The sequence below is a fragment of the Choloepus didactylus genome, chromosome 7 (genome assembly GCF_015220235.1).
Source record: "Choloepus didactylus isolate mChoDid1 chromosome 7, mChoDid1.pri, whole genome shotgun sequence".
Lineage (NCBI taxonomy): Eukaryota > Metazoa > Chordata > Mammalia > Pilosa > Megalonychidae > Choloepus > Choloepus didactylus.
Window position 1 is genome coordinate 23,273,911 of NC_051313.1, and position 18,921 is coordinate 23,292,831.

At 39.0% G+C, this 18,921-nt stretch overlaps 1 long non-coding RNA gene across 2 annotated transcripts in view; it reads right to left on the reverse strand.

Annotated features, from left to right (window-relative positions):
* Nucleotides 1–2,647: 2,647 nt before the first annotated feature.
* The window catches only part of LOC119540954, a 31,606-nt gene continuing 15,332 nt past the window's right edge, over nt 2,648–18,921 (reverse strand). The window contains exon 5 of one of the 2 annotated variants that reach the window (XR_005218134.1): nt 2,648–4,925. This is a non-coding gene — a long non-coding RNA (uncharacterized LOC119540954). Of the gene's footprint in view, nt 4,926–9,940; nt 11,088–18,921 lie in introns of those variants that run through there. The other variant, XR_005218135.1, reaches the window with a different exon arrangement.

Genomic DNA, 18,921 nt, shown 5'->3' on the forward strand with positions numbered 1-18,921 from the left:
CATGGCTTAATGGCTTTGTCCAGTGCAGTGGGTTCCTGCGGAGCAAGAGTGGGAGCTAAAGCAGTAATGGGAGATTGGACCCAACATGGCAGCCAATTTTAAAAGGGGAAAGTGACTGGATCAAATCTTCACCATATTTTCCAAAAACATAAGGGGAAAGGGATGGGTTAAATAGGCTGGTTAATTCAGTCCAAGTAGTTCTCTTCTTTAAAATAAGTTTTAAATTGGAGTTTATGCAAGTAGATAATTCCAAGACCAAATAGAAATTCAGTCATACAATGGGACATTTCACACCACAGGAGCAGGTCACTAGGGTCCAAGGAGTATATTTTTTATAATTATGGGAGCTAAAAATAATGTCAAGAGAAAGCACCCTGGATCAAAATCTCATGGGCCATAGCAGTCCAGGTGGGAACTAAAGTTTTTATGTCTTGGAAAGGCATGCAATTGATTTATCCTTGAGAACATTCAAAATATTCAGTGGCCATAATCTTAAAATAGATTTTGAAATAATTTGAATACCTGAATGTATGTGAAAGAGTCCAGACTTATGCTTTCACCCTGGAAACTTTGATAAGCTGAAGTTTTTTCCCATATAGGCATGCAATTGATTTAACTATAAGCTTGACCCATGGAATTCCCTTGTAAACTGACAGCATGAGAAAACCCACTCCTGCTGTGGAGCGCTCCTCCTGAAAATAAAGCAGACACTTCTTGCCCTTTCTCACAGTCCTCTTGGCTGCAGAGAAACAAGAATGCTCTTTGTCAAGGCATACCCAAGAGGAGCATTTTGGAGCTCAATTTTCTCATGGTACATTAAAAAAAAAAAAAAGAATGAAGATAATTCAATTTGAAATATGTCCAAGTGCTTCTAGTAACATCCTTGTGCTATGGCATGTTTCTGAAGTGAATAAGATAGTACAGAATCAAATATGGAGAAACTGAATGTTTAATGTCCTGAAAATGGCCATTGATAGACTGCTTCTAGGGCTTGCCATGGCATTTCTTTTAACCCTCCTTTTCTGATATAAAATGTTTGATAATTTGGTCTCCTGCGTTAAAGGTGTTTTAATCTTTAATTAAAGATTAATTCTGTTAACCATCTCTGTTTAGATGGTTCCCAGAAATGGTTATTATATCCATCACCTCAACATACTTCGGCATATAAAGTAGCTGTTTCTTCAATAGTCCTGCTTCTTAACTTCCTTCCAGACACAGAAAATGAGTCCAAGGAGAGTCTCAGCTGGAGAAAGGGGACCTGGCCAAGGCTTCATCATCTGCATTGGACTCTATTAAGTAAGGCTGCTCGGTGTCCTGAGGTTGCCCCATCCGCATCCAGGAGCCTTGGTACAAGGTGGTGCCTGCTCAGAACTTAGCTTAGTAACTTACCACTAGTTCTTGGCCTTGGACCAATGTGTAACTGTAGTTGGGGTCAACACATAGTAGGCACTTGGTTACGATGAAATATTGAAGGGTGTGCAAAGTTGTAAGTACTCTCTCTATTATTAGATGATCTGGGTAAAATCCTTTATAAGTTCACTTTTCACTTTGCAGTTGGACAATCAACCCATATATTCACCAGTTAAGGTCTCCACAACCATTACTGATTCAGTGCTAATGAGTGAAAACTATTTTTACATAAGCTCATGAAGTGTTTTAAAATTTGCTTCATGTGATTTCCATCTTGCTCACTTATCATGAAGGATATGGGAACAGACTCTGGAGCCAGGCTGCCTAGGACTGGGTCCTAGAAATACACTTACTAGTCGTGAGATCTTGGAAGGTTCTTTTACCTCTCTGTAATTGTTTCCTCATATGTAATAAGTAGATATAATAATGCTGGCATATAACGATATACAGCAAGCACTCTACTCAATACGCTTGATTATGTATAGTGGAAGGCATCAAAATGCAGTACGAAAATTCAACTGCCATATACATGGGAAAAAAATCCAACATAACCATTAATGTCTGTGAATGAGGCTTGGGTTTTGGAGTCAGTCTGATTCAGTCTTGCACAACCATATAGGACTCTCTGATGTCTTTAACTGGATGGCAGCAAACAGCCTGGTAATTCATTTGGCCTGCCACAGTGACTTTCCAGATGTGATTAGAATGTAGCGAGATGTATTAATAAAGAAAAAAACTCCTGTGCCAAAATGTACACATCAAAAGGATGGTTGACCTTCAAAGCTGCCACCTTGAGATTTTCTATACACTTATGCTAATTCAGCTGTCGTTCCTGAAAATGTTATTGGTTCTTCTGTTTGGGAAAGGCCCTCAGAGACAGATTATAGGCGACGGCAAAAATTAATCTAATTCATTCTACTCCTCCATCACATCTGACAGTGATTTGTGACTCTTTCCCCAAATCATATTTACCCTTAAAAAGAATTTTGAGCACCAATAGAAGTCCAAAGCATGAATAACTGGCCCTGAAATCAATGAATGAATGTATTCCTCATTCAGCCAGTCAGCCAGTCATATTTATTTCAATGCAATACTAAAGGTGCTTTCATAATAACATCCCCACCAGCTTAAGTGAATTATTTCCTCAAGTGACTGTTTTGATGGGAACATGTATAAATTCTAACATATATTTAATTAAATAAAAACTATTCAAGTTAGTTTACCAATATACCTCAGACTTGAGAAGTCCCACTGCTGAGAATGCCACAAGAAAATCATAAGAATTTTGATAGATGTGAGGATTTAATGTCAATGAAATAGACAACATTTGCATTTATTATTACTTAGTATTATTTTAAAGATACCTTTAATGGTCCATTTTTACGTATCAACTTGGCTAGGCCATAGCCCCCAGTTAATCAATCAAACAGTAATCTAGGTGTTGCTGTGAAGGGATTTTGTAGATATGATTAAAATCTCTAATCAGTTTATATTAAGTAAGGAAGATTATCCTAGATAATTTGGGTAGGCCTGATTCAATCAGTTGACAGATATTAGGAACACAGTTGAGGCTTCCCTGAAGAAGAAAATTCAGTCTGTGTATGGCAGCGTTAGCTTGTGTCCAAGAATTCCAGTCTGTCCTTCCCGATGGCCTGCCCTGTGGTTTTCGGACATGTCTCACCATCCCCCACAAGTGCATAAACCGGTTCCTTGCAATAAATCTCTAAATAGAGAGAGACACAGATCCTAATGGTCTGTTTCTCTGGTAGAACCCTGACTGATACAATACCTGTAAGAGTAGCACATCTCTTGAACCCAACATTTGCTTATTCAGAAATCATTTGCCGAGCATCTGTACTACCTCCTGCAGTAAAGTACAGGGGCTAAGTATGTGGGCCTTGGAGTTAGGCTGCCTGGGGTCACAGCCTGGCTCCCCTCTGATCGGCAAGTAACGTATGTTCTTCATGCCTCAGTTTTCTCATCTTTAGGAGGGGGAATAATAATAGTAGTACCACTTCATAGAATAACTACACTTTTAAATACTTAAAGCAGTTAATACTAGTTAATACTTACAACCAGGGATGTGCTAGAGCCAGATCATGCTGGCTCAGGGTTTTTTGTTTGTGCGTGTTTTAAGAGCTCCTTTACCAGCACATCTCTGCCTAAAACAGCGTCTGATACCAAGTTATCTCTCTGTAAATCACAGCTGTTATAACAGGTAAAATGCAATAGGAAAAAAGAGTGGATAAAATTCATTCCTTACCCTGAAAAACAGTGATTCCTGCTCATCCATTTGGGGCCTTTGTGCAAAAGAGAAAAAGGCACTTTTCCTTCAAGACACTTCATAGACATACGCAGGATATCATCATAGTAAAGATAAATACATAGTAAGAATGGACATGCCTAGAGTTAAGCAATGCAGAACCTAAACAGTTAACTACACATGTCCCTTCAAGAAACGCTACCCATAGTCACTCTTTCATTTTCCATCCTTGCTTTAAAATTAATTTTTCCCACTCAGTAAGCTTATATGGTGTTGTCTTATTTCATTGTATCCTCAAATAGAATTTAACTCATGAAGAAACTGAAAACTTATTGAAAATATGGTTATTTCTTAAATAAAATGAAACATTTTCTATTCCAGAATAATTTGAAAGATCTTTTTGGTGGAGAAAAGCACCTCAGCAAGAGGATCAGAAAGATAGATTAACAGTGGCTGGAAAACAGCAGAGCTGAAGGGATGGGACAGGCGCACGTATTCATGAAGCATCTTGACCAGAGCTGGAGACTGCACGAGGACAGCAGCAGCTGCAGCCGCGACAACAGGGACTTCCACAGTGAGGGGCTTCGAGAACGCCGGGAGAACGAACCCTCCCCGGCTAAGGCCCCCCACTTGGCGTCACGGTGCCCAGCAGTCTGCCCTCCAGCCGCTGAGCCAGTTTGGCTGCACGTTTTCATAGGCCCACGGTGGCCGCCCTGGAGGGGTACCGCGACCACAGCCGCCCCTGGGATCCGCCCAGCGCACTCCCAGGGTCTGCTGCTTCCCAAGACTAAATTTAAGATGTGAAATAAAACCTCCAGGGCTACTTTAACAAGGGCCCAAAACACTGGGAGCCAAAGGCCTGGCTGTGATGGCGGAAGCATCCTGGATTCCCACGAGAAACCCTCTGGTACTAGTTCCTGGAGGTCACAGCAGACTGCAAACGGGAGGCCCCGGGAGATTAAAAATACTGTGACTGCTGGAGATTCCCCTGGCCATATTTAGTTCAGCATCTCACAGTAATAGGCAAGAGCTGGAAAGAGGCAAAGGGAGATGGAGGCCGAGAAAGAAGCAAGGGGAGCGGCTGCCGGCCTCGGGACCCAGGACGCACTCCTCCCGCCCCCGGCCCTCAGGGCTCTCCAGAGCGCTTGTTTTCTCCCCAAGCAGCCTGGGCTACTCCTCCGCCATCCCTGGACATCTGCTCGCTTGTCTATTTTCTGCCACAGGCAGAGGACAGGAAGGAAGAGTTTGTTTCCTGTAAATAGAGGGAGAGAAAATGACAGCTATTATTGTTTCGACAGCGGAAGCCCTCCCCGAAGCTCGCACCCGGGTTCGTTCCTCAGGGACAGCGCGTCTGAGAAGCCGGCTCTCTGCAGAAGTTCCTCCCAAGGGGTCCCGGGAGAGCTGAAAGCCTTGATGGCTCTGCATTAGACGTCTAATGGCATAAAGATGTAATTCACTCTTCATATTGGGCTGTGGAAATGGAAGGCCTCCTGTGTTTTGATGAATGTTTTGATGCAAGCTTTTGCCACTGCCTTTGAGCAATGCTGGACCCTGATCCTAAACCCACTCACCAGTTTATGCAAACACATACCCCAAAGCTGAAAACTCCTTGATGATGCAAATTATTTATATTTACATTTTAAATCTCTTCTCCTGTTCCCTGCTCTCCCAAACTTCATTTCTTCAGATGATTTCTTAGCTATTTAAACACATGGATACATACATGCTCAATGAAAAGCTATAACATTACCATACCAACTACCTACTGGGTAGCCTGTCTCTTAGTTTCACCATTTGTGTCCACATGTTGTGGGGATATTTGGCCTGGATCCTCAGAAATAAATTTGTTATTTTTAGATGTTTTAAATTTATCTTTGACCTGATCTGCCTTTGAAATATAAAAAGGGAGGGGGTAAGGAGCCAAACCACTACTGTTGGGTTGGGAGCCTGTGCCAGTTTGAATGTATTGTGTCCCCCAAATGCCATTATCTTTGATGTAGTCTTGTGGGGCAGATGTTTTGGTGCTGATTAGATTTGCTTGGAATGTGCCCCACCCAGCTGTGGGTGACGACTCTGATGAGATATTCTCATGGAGGCATGGCCCCACCCATTCAGGGTGGGCCTTGATCAGTGGAGCCATATAAATGAACTGACTCAAAGAGAAGGAACTCAGTGCAGCTGTGAGTGATGTTTTGAAGAGGAGCAAGCTTGCTAGAGAGGAACGTCCTGGGAGAAAGCCATTTTGAAACCAGAACTTTGGAGCAGACACCAGCCACGTGCCTTCCCAGCTAACAGAGGTTTTCCGGACACCATTTGCCATCCTCCAGTGAAGGTACTTAATTACTGATGTGTTACCTTGGATACTTTATGGCCTTAAGACTGTAACTGTGTAGCCAAATAAACCCCCCTTTTATAAAAGCCAATCCATCTCTGGCGTTTTGCATTCTGCAGCATTAGCAAAATAGAACAGAGCCAGATGAAAATCTACTGCTCTGTCCACTTATTGATGAGAACAAGATTTGTTACTCAAAGGGAGTGATTATTGCCTATTGGTATGAGAAATAAACTTAATTTTGACAGTTGAAGAAGGATTCGTGTCTTTGTCAACTATATCGTGAAGGGTCATTTGGATTTCTTTACTGAAGTTGCAACAGTAAGAGAACATCCTAAGCAAAATTCAGTTAATGAGATATTTTATTCCTTGTTATCTTGCTATCACACCCTTCAGACTGTCCTCTTTCATTGGCTGCTTCTTTTTAGTATTCTTTGCTGGCCTCTTCTCTGCTCCACCTCCAGATGATATTACATCCCAAATCTCAGTCCTGGTCCCTCTTCATTTCTCCATTTAGGCCTACAACTTTAAATAACTTCTATATACTGATGATTTACAAATTTATGACACTAGTCCTTACCTGTCACCTTAATTCCAGATTCTTACAAGCCGCAGCCTCCCTGACACATCTACTTGGCTGTCTAGTATATCTCCCAAACTTCACATGTCCCAAACAGAACTCCCCATCTCTAAATCTGCTCCCTCTCTCCTTCCCCACTTCCATATCTCAATAACTGCTACCACTATTCACCTAGCTGCTCAATCAGGAAATTGTCTCAGATTCTTCTTTTTCCCTTGTGCTCTACATCCAATCCGCCGGCAATTTCTTTCAGCTCTACTTCCCACATACACCCTCTATTTGTCTTTAGTTCTCCAACCTCCATTGCTACAGTCCTAGTCCATGCCACTGTCCTTTTCCACCTGAACTTCTGCAATATCCCCCATCTGTTAGCTCTTGCACACCTAAAATCCTTCTACACTCAGCAACCAGAGTGATCTTTGGAAGATGTCATTGGAGCACATCATTTCTTCATTTAAAGTCTTCTAGTGCTTCCTATTACATTTAGAAGAAAATGCAAACACCTTACCTTGACCTGCATAATCCTGCCCCTGGTTATCTCTCTTACTTCATGTAATCCCCTTCACTCATGCCACTCTGGCCATCTTCCTCTTCTCTAAAGCCATCCCTTCTACCTGCCCTAGAGCTCCACTTGGATGTTCTTGCCATGGAATTTCATACCCATGGCTCCTTCTTGACTGTCAGGGCTAAGCTCAGAGGACAGCTTCTCAGAGAAGTCTAATGATCACTTGATTCTATTTCTGGCATTGAACTTATATACCTGGTGACTTCTTGTTCATTTACTTGTTTATTATTTCTCTCCCTCAATTACATTAAAAGCTCATTTGAGTATAAGCCTTGTCAGTCAGGTCCAATGATGTAACCCTTCAAGCCTAAATGAGCAGCTGGCATGTGGTGATGCGCAACACTGGTTGGATGAATCAGGGAATCGATAAACATATACCCAGGGACCCTGACCGCTTCTGGAATATCAAGAAGGTCTTTCCTGAAGAAGCATTGCTTGAGCCAAATCATGAATGAGTGGTAATTAACTGGAAAAATTTGAGGAGAAGGAGAAGGAAAGAGGGGGAGCAAAGCATTCTAGACAGAAGAAATAATAGTTTCCAGAACCTAGAGGTGGGAGGAACATAGCTCATTTGTTATACCATAAGAAGGCACCAGGTTTGGATGCAGAGGAAGGAGAATAGTGTGAGCTGAGACTTAGGGAAGTATGCAGGACTCCTAGACAAGTTTAGGATTCCAGGCTTCACTCTGAGGACTTTGGAAAACCATGTTTTATTTTTAAGCAGCAGATGGCATCATCAGATTTGCTTTCTAAAAATATCCCTTTGACTGTATGTATAGACGAGCCTGGGGTGCAGGCAGTGTGGTCACTGCCCTTAGGAGGTGCTGCAGTGGTCTACAGGAAAGATCCTGGTAGTGTGGTCAAATGAGTGCTGGAAGAGATGGAGAAGTTGGGAAAGATGCCAGAGATATTTGGGAGGCAAAATAAATAATGATGCTTAATGAGATAGAGGTGGAGTGATGGAGAGATGGAGATGTGAAGTCTGAAATGCAGAGTTTTGACTTTCATGCCTTTTTAGATGGATGGTGGCACCACTCATGGAGAAAGGGAACATGAAAGAAAATGAGTGAAAAAAAATACCAAAAATTTGGTTTTGTGTATGTTGAGTATGAATGCCTTTAAGATACCCAAGTGGAGATGTGGAAGTAGATAGTAGGATTCAGGAGTAGGCAGCTCAAAGAAAAAGTATGTGAGACAGGCAATATAAATTGGGGAACACTGGCATACAGCCTATGGACATTTTGATGACAAGGACCACTTTGTATTATTTATACTTGCCAAAGAGTCTAATACAAATGTGAGCTACCATGACCAAAACAAATAGCAAATATATGTGAGGGCAAATCATAGATACAGGTTTTGTTAAAATTCAGTTTTACTGAGATATATTCACATACCATACAATCATCCACAGTGTACAATCAACAATACAGATTATTTTAAAGAAACAAAGTTTTTATTTAAAACATAGTCATTTCAGAAATTAGAAATAGGTTGCCAGGGCATGGGACAGAGGGAATGGGGAGTAATGCAAAATGAGTATAGAGTTTCTGTTTGGGGAGTTGGGAAAGTTTTAGCAATGGAAAATGGTGAGGGTACTGCAACATAGTGAGTGATTAATCCCACTGAATTCTATACTTGGGAGTGATTGAGATGGGAAAGTTTATGTTGTATATATGTTTACACAGTAGTAGTAGTAGTGATAATAATAATAAAGAGCAACTAAGGAGATGATGACAATTAAATGCACACATGACCCTGGACAGGAGCTAGCAAGGGAGAAGAGAAAGCTCAAAAGGACACTATTGGGACAGATGAAAAACTGGAATATAGACTGTGAGCTTAATACCAATGCTAAATTTCTTGAACTTGATATATGCACTTAAGGTGGATACATAAGTGAATATCCTTGTTCTTAGGAAAGGTGGATGGCAGTATTAAGTGTTCACGGAGCATGATGCATACAACCTACATTCAAGTGTCCAGGAGATGGATTGTTAAATAGATAGACAAACAGGCAGATGGATAGATAGTTGATGGACAGAACCATATGGCAAATGTGGGAAAATGTTAAAATTGGTGGATCTGGTATCTGGGATTAGAGGTGTGTTGGAATTCTCTGTATGGAGTTGGTGTTAGTTTTGTAACTGTCCTGTAATTTGAAAGGATTTAAAAATTAAAAAGTTTAGAACTAAAATTAAATTAAAAACCCTTATAGTCAGTGTGCCTGTTTGAATGTATTATATCTCCCCAAACACCATTATCTTTGATGTAATCTTGTGTGGTCAGATGTATTAGTGTTGATTAGATTGTAATTCTTTGATTGTTTCCATGGAGATGCACCCCACCCAACAGTAGGTAAAAATTCTGATTAGATAATTTCCATGGAGGTGTGGCCCTGCCCATTCAGTGTGAGGCCTTGATTAGTTTATTAGGGCACTATATAAGCTCAGATGGAAGAAGCGAGCTTACTACAGCCAAGAGGGACACTTTGAAGAACACACAGGAGCTGGGAGAGGAGCTGCAGATGAGAGATGGTTTGAAGATGGCCACTGAAAGTAGACTCTTGCTCTGGAGAAGCTAAGAGAGGACAAATACCCCAAGAGCAACTGAGAATGACATTTTGAGGAGGAGCTGTGGCCTAAAGAGGAATGCCCTGGGAGAAAGCCATTTTGAAACCAGAACTTGGAGCAGACGCCAGCCACATGCCTTCCCAGCTAACAGAGGTTTTCAGGATGCCATTGGCCATCCTCCAGTGAAGGTACCCAATTGTTGATGCCTTACCTTGGACACTTTATGGCCTTAAGACTGTAACTGTGTAACCAAATAAACTCCCTTTATAAAAGCCAATCCATTTCTGGTATTTTGCAATCTGGCAGCATTGGCAAACTGGAACAGACAGCATGTCAAAAAATGATTCCACTAAAAAATAATAGCCATAAACAATAGTGAATGATAGGAAAATCATATATTTTAAGTTTGCTATGGATATTCACAGCATGTTTTTCTGCCAAAATTACAAATCAACTAAAAATTGCTACACTAAAACTCCCAAAGACTACTTTGCTTATGGACAAGTCTACTGGGTTTCCAAAACTTGGTTAGTGATGGGACAAATATATTCTAAATGAAGAGTTTTGCTGTAATCCTATCTTAACTGTTCTCTGGGTTAGAGAATCGTAGTGAAAGGGGTAGATTTTCCTAAATTCCAAAGCAGTGTGCAAAGTGGTTGCTGCCAACCTTGCAATTCAGACTCATCCTTCATCTTACTGAGAACATGGCAACTGGGCATGAGGAGGGGTGCATGAGCCTGTTGTGTTTCAGTTTCAGTGGTTTTAAGTGAAACAGAAATGTGAGTGTGAAAGTATGCCGGGGCTGTAAGTGTTAGGGTGTCCATTTCATGCAAATGAACCATGTGTGCTGATGGAACTCGGTGTGGGAATGTGCAAGTGTGGGCTGAGTGTATGGGGGGGTGAGTTTTGTGCGAGTGTGTGTATATGCACAAGAACTATAACCTAGTAACCAATTCGTTGATCTCTATTCCACTTCCTGATTCTTGCTTTCCGTGGTTGCTTGGGTAGCTTTTATGCTGTCCCATGACTCCATTCACTATGAGTAATGGATCCTTTCTGGGCTCACACTCCCACTTTTAATGAATACCAATACTAATTAACTGACAGTAACATGTAGCTGCTCTTGGCTGTATGCATCCCTTGCTGAGGTCATTACGGCTGTTGGTAATGTAATTTATTACTCTGTAATGCACACTCTGGGACTCTCAGTGTGAAGACCATTTTTGCAAATGCCAAAGTAGTTCAAGGCAGGCCTTTCTTGGTAAGGTAATATGTTCTGTAGCTCCTGGGCCTTGGCATAATGAGGCATCAAAGTCACAATGGTTCCATTGGAATGCTGTAAAGATTTCCAACCGCAGTACCATCTGTTGGGAGGGACAATAGACTGCTGTTTGAAAAAGTACTACTGCTTATATCCTAAATTCAGAACGACCCCCCTAAATTATCAGAACAGAGCATTGTTGTTGTTTTTGTTGTTGTTGTTGTTATTATTTGCCTTAGAGTTGTTCTGAGCGTTATCAAGGGTGTCTGTTTGCAGGCTGGCAGGTACCCAAGCCCTTGCATGCCCTGTAGTGAGGTAAATCGGGCAGCCTGCTTTAGGATCCAACTCTGTACTACCCATGAACTCTACCAAATTAGCTCTACAAGATGAAGCCGTCTTGTTTGTCTAGAGGATCAAAGTAGCTGGACCCAGTCCCAGTCTTCTATAGATAACCAGGTCACAGGATATGTTTGCACCCTGTCCTGCTCCCAGTACACCATACTGCAGATTCCTCTGTATTTTCCAGTTTGTAGCCATAAAGGGAACTTGGGTTCACATACTTCCTTCTACTATCTGCACTAATCTGGTGACCTGAGATCATTTATGTCCCCTCCACTCTTGTTACAGTGCTTCTGGAACTGCATAACATTTTTTTCTCATGCACAGGGCTACTGTTTCCAACCAAGTCCTTTTATCCTTCTATAATAACTTTTGTAATAGTAACAGCACCTCCTTGTAACACTTAAAATGCTTATCTCACAAGGGTAACATGACAAGGGAAAGTATGTCAATATGATATTTAAATGACATCTGAATAGTCACAAATCACAAGACTATCTGGAGCCAAAGTAATAAATAACAATGACAGTTTAATAATGTATTGACATAATAAATAAAGAATGGAAGAAAATAACTTAAGTTAGAAAGGATTTCAGCTTTTCAAGGGCGGGTGTCCTTGGATGACATGCCATGCTTGACTTCATTCTTTTTTTCTGCTGCTCAATTCACATGTATTTAAGATCACCCTCTAGTGACATCCATTTATGCAAATATATAGTAAATGTGCAGTGAAGTATTGAGATCAACTTTTTAAAATATATCAGAACTTATATATCCAAATTATTGTTTTCCTCAATCCTGGAAGCACATGGTTATTCCAACGCTGCTGAATTCTTGTGAAAGCTTTGTAGAACTGCTCTTTTAGAAGCACCTTTGGATCTAGTTTATTAAAACTGAAAACAAAAAACAGGCTCATTACTTTGTAGTTATGTCTCAAATTTGTCACAAACTGTTTAATCAACTTGGATGCTCATCATTTTCAGAGAGTTGGTTCCAAATGACTTTGGCTTTTCCTCTTTCCAAAAATCAAGCCAGCCCTCTTCGGAGGAACAGTTATTATCATATTTTTAAACTTTATTCGATATGTGTCATAACAAAAGTAAAACACGCTGACTACAACAGGTCAAACAAAGAGATGTATGAGGAGAAAATAATTATCTCCATCCTTCTACTCTCACCTTCATGAACTAATAAAATATGTTACATCTGTACTAAAATACAATAAGCAGCTATGTGTATCAATGGGAGGGATGTCCAAGATATATTTTAAATAAAAAAGAAAGAGAAGGATATATACAGTATGATCCAGTTTTTATTTTTAATTTTGTCTACTCATGTATATATCTATAATATGGATTTTCCATATTTTTTTAGATGCTTGACTATAGATGGTCAATCAAGATATTGGCAATTTGCTACCTCTACAAGCAATGAATGCTCCAAGAGACTTCTTTAATTATGAACTTTTATGTTTAAGTGCCTTTGTTAGATTTCCTAAGGTGATACTGCTGAGTCAAAATATGCCCCATTTTTTCACTGCTCCTGGGAAGAGGAAGAAATACTTAGAATTGGTAAAGCATTACTGAAATTCAATTAAAGGAAAAATTAAGAGCCCAGTCTGCATTTCCTTATGCCCATAGCCAAAGAATACTAACCAGAGTATTGTTTGATATTTGGTGAGAATTTCAGCTCACACGACAAATCCATTATAGTCATGGTCAGCTAAGATTGTCATACTTAAACTCTTTTTTCCAGTGTCTAAAGCCAAGTTTCCAAATGAAAATGGCAGTGGTACAGGCAGAAAAAAACAGTACAAATCTATATTATCGGATATAACCAAATTAAAAGTACCCAGTAGGTCAGATGTGAGTTTGAGGATCTTGTTTTATGACCACAGATACAAAATAATCCAAGTCTAAAATGTAATTAAACCAGTGTGAACTGTGCAACAACTTCACTCATTTCTAACATTTTCTAGAGTCACTCAATAGTAACCACCAAAACACTGTCTGTTTTTCAGGTTGAGTCATTCTTCTAGTCCTATCACCTTCCTAATGTCATCACGGTGACTTGTCAGTGCATAAAGTTACACACTGATGAAAAATGCTGCCTGCCAGTTCCTAAAGAGTACCTCGTACAAAGACCGTCAGAATATTGCATCCACCAATAGATGTGGAATGTTTTCTTCAATCCGCCTATTTTTATTATAATTTAGTATCTCCAACCATTTAGGAGATAGGGCATACTGATCACACTTTATAAAATAATGGGTCCAAGGTCATTACTGAAGAAAAGTTCTGTGTATCCCTAAAAGTATAAGTTTCATTCCATTCAATAAACATTTATCGTGTGCCTCTTCTCTGCCAGGAATAGTCCTAGGCATTAGGGATGTAGAGATGGACAAAATGGTTACCAGCCCTAAAGAGGTAAGGGTCCCATAGGGGAAACAAACCAGTGACCACTTTAACAGCACAGTGTGACAGGAGCCATGGAAGAGATGTGTGTAAGCTGTGCTAGAAATCCAAACATTGGTCACGAGGGTACTCAGGATGGTCTAAAATACTTGCAGAGTCACCACATTGACCAAGGAAGCACACAGAGCTGAATACAGTTTGCTAAATAGTAGTGAAAGCTTATGATTAAGTCAAGTGGCAAGAGACTGGCCAATCTGAACTAACAACAAGTTGAAAATCTACAAGGTTATATTTAAGTTCTTCATTTTGAGTAAGCGAAAGACATACTTGCGTGTATGCCATCATTATAATGCTCATTTGGGGACATGAACAACACAAACTTTCTAACCCATGAAATCAATTAAACAAATGAAATTCTTCTTTGATTCCCATTATATCCACATCCATGGAGTAGAAAGCCATGGTATAATGAGGTTTGACTATATTTCTGCAATCTTAATGAATCAAAGTTATTAAAAACATAAATTTTACCTTTTGATTTAGCTTTTGTTGACATGGATAGAGTTTCATATTACACAGCACTTACAGTTTAAGTCAGCTTCAAAGATGAGCTATAAAATAAAAGAATCCCAGGGAATATATTTTTTTAAGTTCATGATGTGTTAGTTTTAAGAACATCTGCATAATCCACTTAAAAGGAAATAGTAAAAGATGTGGGTGTAAAGAAACACTTCATAAAACATTTCCATCGATGTTTACGTTTAATCTAAAAACATAATAGTCTATAAAAGCAAAATTTTAACCCTTGAACTTTCTTTTGAAAAAATCTGTTTTTCTCAGGGACTTTTCCCCCCATAGAAAGAGAGTTAGTTGCTAGTTTAGCAACTGTTTGTACAACATGAAGAGTTCTTAAGTAGTTTACTTGAGAGAAATATTTTACTCAGTGTTTTCCTGCAAAGGAGTAGAGAAAACAGTCTTAATTTTTTTTCCTAGGGTCATTTTGCAAAGACCCCAGTATATCAGCACCTAGCAATCATCTACATACCAGTAAATGATCATTGATTCCTTCTTCTTTCCCTCTTTTCTACCATTTTTCCCTTCCTCCCTCCCTCCCTCCCTTCCTTCCTTCCTCCTTCCTACCCTGCAATTGACAAACAATAATTACATCCTTATCATGGTGATACTCACATATTTTACAAGAGCAGGCCTAAAAATTAAGCCACAACCATTCCATCAAAGGGTTTTATAAAACAATACAGTATCAGATTGCAAATATGGCTGGTTGTGTTTACTAAAGTTGAACAGTACTGATTCAGCATTTTTAAATAACTTCATCAATAGGATGAATGATAGACTAGAAGCCCAGTTATGATATGTACGGACCAAACCTGTTTTCCTCTGTCTTTGAGGTAGGTTCTAAATTACAAGTGATCATTGAAGATGAGGCTGAATGGAAACTGATTAAAATCAAAAAGTATAATACATGCTAATTTAGAAATGGAAAAACACATTGTACAAATAAAATTGAGAATGATTTCTTATGTGAAAGAATGACAGAAAAGTATCTTTTAGCTTTGGACTCCGGTGGATGTACAAAATGACTTATAGCAGTGTAGAATACTCATTTTTCAAAGCCAGCATGAGAGACTGTAGGGGCCCAAAGGTAATTTTATTTGACATTTGCTCATAGTATTCCCAAAGTAACTAATTAGTTGGAATACACTAAATGAGAGAAACATTGAAGCACTTACTTATAGAAGATTCACAGAAGTGTCTGTATTTGTGATATTAAGTTTATTAAGTCTCTTGGAAAAGACTGTCAAGTGGTCCCTGAGTATATTCATGACATGACCCCAAACCACCTTTCTCTACCTCCATTGAGGATAGACTCAAGGGACATACATGTGGAGGAAAACACAAAGGATGGAGGAGACAGACAGGAAATGAAACCTACCTCTCTAGTTTGAGATCAGACTAGATTCTCATCTTTCTGAGATGTTTGCAGTGTGGTCATTCCTAAATGCAGGGAGCAGCAAAATCCAAAATGCTGACTTTAATGAGCTATTAATAAGTAAGGAACTTCTCAGGAACTCTCTGCAAAAACATAGCTATCTTTCGTTCCTCTTTTGACTAGAGTATATGTGAGTATATGAATTATTTGCATATAGCATAAGGGCCTCTAAAGTATATGAGGGAGAACTTTTAAGTTTTATTTATTCATTTGTTTTATAACATGCCTTGGTTCAGAAAGGATTTAACATGGCTTACAAGGGTTCCAGGAAGATGGCAGTGGCAGGAGCAGAATATTTAAATGTTCTTGAATCCCCTCATAAAAAAACAAATCCTAGAGGAACTGGGATGGCAAACTCAAGAAACCCCACGGGCAATACGTTCAACAACCTAGGTGAGAAGATATCCCCAACAAGCTCCAAAATATGAGTTGCCAAACCCTCCACAGCTGTAAGACCCATGTGGAATCATCCGCAGTGCAGGAGAGCACAGAGTGAAGTCAGCAGGACACCTGGCAGCCCCTAGAAGAGGCAAATCCAGCAGGATCTCCTTGGAAACACTGGCCTTCTGAGGCTTAGGGTGGATGGTTTCACCAAAACTCTTTTTGATGACAAAACCCCATATTGAGGAGAAATTGCTGGAGTAAAATCCATACTGAGCAGGCAGGGACACAGAAATAAAAGAGAATTCCAGGTAAGTGTCATGAAAACAACCAAAGAAGAAATGTGAGAGCCATCAAATTAGAAAAAAAAAAAAAAAAAGCCAGAACCATGCCTCCTTTAAAAAATACTAGAAAACTCATTGTATGGTTTAACCATACAACGGAATATTATCAGCAATAAAAATAAACTAAATAGTGATGCATGTTACAACATGGATATACCTTGGAAACCTTGTGTTAAGTGAAAGAAACTAGTGTCAATGCACCCGTATTTTATGATTCCATTTACACGAAATGTCTAGAATAGGGAATTCTGTAGAGATAGGGAATAGACTAGCAAATGCCCAGGGCTGGGCAGGGAGGGGTTGAAGGAAAACGGGGAGGGACTCTTGATTGTGACGATGGTTTAACAGCTCTGTGTTTTTGCAAAAACTATTGAATTGTACATTTTAAAGGGATGAATTATATGATAAATAAATTATACCTCAAAGCTTTTATTAAAAATATATTTTAAGAAGAACTTGATAAAAAGAAGGACTGTTAAAATTCAAAAAGAAATGAAGGGATAAAAAAGACTCCTGAAAAGTTGATAGATATGGAAGACAGGTATGTAGGAGCCCCCAAAGAAGAAAATCAGAGTAATGGAACAGGAAAAATCTATAATGCTAAAATCTATAATTTGAGAAAGCTTTTCTGAAAAGAAATCAAAACTTGAAACTATACATTGAATTGCCAACATTGATATTTATTTTTGGATTTGAAGAAAAATGGTGCATCTGGACTCATAAGAAAAAAAATAAATGCAGATTATCATTGGAAGAAAATGGAATACATATTTAAGATATTCAAGGATATAAAATGTTAGCCAGAGAGGTGGATATATTTTAAAAATAAAATAAAATAACCTATAGGGGAGGAAGAGAATAGGTGGTAGAGACAGAATTAAGCTAGATTTCTTTGATTATATTTTGTGTTATAGACTGACTTTAGAAACTTGTAACTACTTAACATAATTGCAGAACATTTTAAAAAGAAGAATCCCTAATAATCAAAAGAAAAATGAAATAAATGAAACCAAAGACATAGCCACACAGAGGGGAAGGGAATTATTTGAAGTGACTTTAAAACCACATAATGAAAGGACAAAAAGAACTGTAAAAAATTTTTAAATGGTCTTCAGGAGTATGTTATTGTAAGAATGTTATATGAATATTTTGGATAACGCAAATGGGTAATTATATTAGTGAGGTTGAAAACCAGCCTTTGGTGTAGGATAAATGAGATACAATAGGCAGATCAATCAGTTTAAGTAAAATCCCTGTGGCTTTAAATTTGAGTCTGAATTTTCATAATGAACTCATGATGTATTTATCTTAAAATACACATATTTCCTAATTCTACCCACTTGAAAATGCCCACATAAAAAGTGGCTAAACCAGTATCAGTGAGAACCCCCAGTGCATTAACTGTGTTTTCTAAATACCATTTCCTACTGAAAGGAACCAGAACTACTTGGAGAAATGGATGAGTCCAAGTCTGGGCATAAAAAATGACAAAACAAGCCTGGAACATCTTGTCATTCTAGAAACAAGGTAGATAACAAAGAGTTATATCAAAAGAATGCAAAATTCAACTTGAGTTTAAGTTCTAGCCAAGGATGGGACAATTTGAGCATCAGTAAAAATAATATCTGTAATTATTGAAACATATCAAATGTTTAAATACATGACTATATGATATATTAAAAGAACACTCATTGTCAACTTTGCAGGATGCTAACTACCAATTGGAGATTGAATCATGTCCCCCGCAAAAGGCATGTTCAGGTTCCAACCCCTGGTCCTGTGGGTGTGAGCTCATTTGTAAATAGGACCTTTGAAGAAGTTATTAGTTAAGGTCGGCCCAACTGAATGAGGGTGGGCCTAAATCCAATACTTCTGAAGTCCTTATAAGCAAAGGAAACTGGATATGGAAGGAGAAGCTGTGGGAGCAGCCAGAAGTTGGAAGTCAATGGGATAGAGAAGAGAAAGGAGAAGACGCTGCCATGTGCATTGTCAGGTGATGGAACAGTCAAGAAAACCCAAAGACTGCAGCCAGCCAGAAGATACCAACCATGGGAGGAAGCAAGTCTTCCAACATTTGAAACCATGAGCCAATAAATTCCTGTTGTTAAGCCAAACTTTGTATGGTATGTGTTTTAGGAGCTAGGAAACCAAGACAATAATCAAGTCATTATTTGGACAATTACTGAGCAAAAGGAAAGAATCAAGCAATTATTACCCTGCTTTTCCCATATGAATTATTCATCAGTTAGCCAAATAGTTGATTAGAGGCTGTTTCTCTTTGTGTGTGTGCATATATATATATATATATATATATTCTTTTAACATATTATATATAGTCTATATGTATCAGCTAAGAAAAGAAAAAGGAATGATACAATCAGACTATAACCATGTATTATAATAAATTAATCAGGGGCTGCTAGCATAGGTTTGGAGAGGGGGAGGTAG